Source organism: Coenobita brevimanus, chromosome 9 (assembly GCF_032717465.1).
Source record: "Coenobita brevimanus isolate Jiangsu-jjx chromosome 9, ASM3271746v2, whole genome shotgun sequence".
In the NCBI taxonomy this organism is placed as follows: Eukaryota; Metazoa; Arthropoda; class Malacostraca; order Decapoda; family Coenobitidae; genus Coenobita; species Coenobita brevimanus.
Window position 1 is genome coordinate 2,193,443 of NC_136962.1, and position 2,500 is coordinate 2,195,942.

Genomic DNA, 2,500 nt, shown 5'->3' on the forward strand with positions numbered 1-2,500 from the left:
CATTTTCCTTAGCTAGAGTGTTCATTGGTGTTGAAGCAGGCAGAGGTTCAGACGTCTGAGCGGACTTGCCTTTCTTGGGAAGTTTGGAGTCATTTTTGCATTTCTTGAGCTCTAAAGCTCGTTTTGCATTGCGTTCCTCTTCCAGCAACTGGATTGTGGCTGATGAAGAAAGAGCAAAGGTCTTGTCTCTCAGTTTTTTTGTACTTAGGACCTTGTGTTTTACGTGGTGATGGGAACCACGTATAGTTTTTAAATGCAGGGTTGATAGTTGATCCTTGTTTGGGCGTGTTCTTCATGCTTGGTGATAGCAATGTCTCTTTTGATGGTATTCTGAAGTTAACCAGCTTTTTTTTTGTAAGAGAAACGTTTTTACTTTATCAGTCAGGGCCAAACCACATGCTGTTGGTCTGGAATGCATAGAAGGTTGAATGTTATTATACGTAGAGTCCACACATTCTGCTTCTTGAAGTCCTTGCTGGACTAGAGATGCTTGGGGAGAGTCAGTTTGTACACCAGTATGCACATGAGTCAGAAAATCAGTCTGTGTCCCTTTCTCTACTATACCACCTTGATCAGTTCCATCAAATAGTAGTGTAGAGCAAGCCTTCATTGCTTCAGGTGTGATCTTTGAATAGTCAGGAGCCTCAGGATCAAATGGATCAAGTCCACATTTCCGGAAACCATTAACAGTGTTTTCCTTCTTGCAAGCCTTCTTATACATAGAGAGAAAGACTGGAGCAAAGTAAGTCTGGTTAAGTGTTTCATCAGGGTGATCCTCTTGCCAATCTGCAGCTGCTGTCCTCCAAGCCTTTTTCAAGGGACCAAACACTGAGACGTCAAGTGGTTGCATGAAGTGAGTTGAGTTTGGGGGCAACCCATACAATATTATCTGTAAATCCTTGAGATCTTTAGCCAAGTGAAAGTTAACCCTGGTCGACTGATTGACCACCGTGGTCGATCACTGATTGGATTCAAACACAGCACAGTATATAAGAAAGTGTAGACACCAGGAAAATTATGAACTCAGTAACACTATCTATCTATCTGTTGCCAGACGCCTCAATCCCGTTTGGGGTGGCCACAAACAAAAGCTTAAAAATGATGTCATGTCGCATGAATTCAGTCATTTTGGAAGAATAATATTTTGTGATCGAATTCTAACACAAAGAGGATTTTGGGTTTAGTATCCGATCACCTGTCCTTGCTAGGACAATGTGCAATTTAAACAAGTATGTCGATTATCCTAGTGTTATTCCAACATTCCACAACAACATGATATCATTAAATTAAACAGAAAACGTAAGGAAATATAATTTTAGCATTTATGACAAATGTACTGTGCTTACGGACTTCGGTAAGAATAGGGAGAAAATAGACAACATCTTATCTTTCGAGTATAGTAGAAGCTAAATTATTTATCTCATTTACTTGTAGTTTTTCTAGTAGCAGTTTTTATTCAAGAAAAATTGAAAGTGATCGGGCACTAACAGTGATCGGATACTAACGCTCCTACCCTATATGTTAAAAACCGTTAAAAAATAAGATCATGGGTGCTATGGAGGGAAAAAAAATCCTCAAGGTGGAGAGATGGCAACTTGACGGCAGATGAAGGTGAGTAGAGTGTAATAAGTCGGAAAATAGAAGGGATTAAGGGGGAGAAGGATTTAGTTTAGTTATCCCTCTAAAGTGTTTGTTTACATTCGTTTTCTCTGATGGTACTGAGGTCCGTTTTCTGTTTTATTTCATCGTAAGCTGTAAATTTATTATCATTATTATCGTCTTCGTTATTATTATTATTATTATGTATTATCACGTCATCATCACCACCGCAGTATTATTATTATTATTATTATCTTTGTGTTAGAATTCGATCACAAAATATTATTCTTCCAAAATGATTGAATTCATGCGACATGACATCATTTTTAAGCTGACATGTGTTACTGGGTTCATAATTTTCCTGGTGTCTACACTTTCTTATATACTGTGCTGTGTTAGTGTGTGGTGAAATGCTGAAGCATGGGGGAGAGATAGTAGTAGAATGGATGTGGAAGATGTGCAGATTGGCCTGGGAGGAAGGTAGAGTCCCGGAGGATTGGAAGTCAGGTATAATTATTCCCTTGTACAAAGGAAAAGGGGAAAAAGAAGTGTGTGGTAATCATAGGGGCATTTGTCTTCTTAGTATAATAGGAAAAGTGTATGGTAGGATACTTATTGACAGAGTTAGAGAAAGAACAGAGGAATTAGTTGGAGAAGAACAGGGAGGCTTTAGGAAGGGAAGAGGTTGTGTAGATCAGTGTATGGTAGGATACTTATTGACAGAGTTAGAGAAAGAACAGAGGAATTAGTTGGAGAAGAACAGGGAGGCTTAAGGAAGGGAAGAGGTTGTGTAGATCAGTGTATGGTAGGATACTTATTGACAGAGTTATAGAAAGAACAGAGGAATTAGTTGGAGAAGAACAGGGAGGCTTTAGGAAGGGAAGAGGTTGTGTAGATCAGA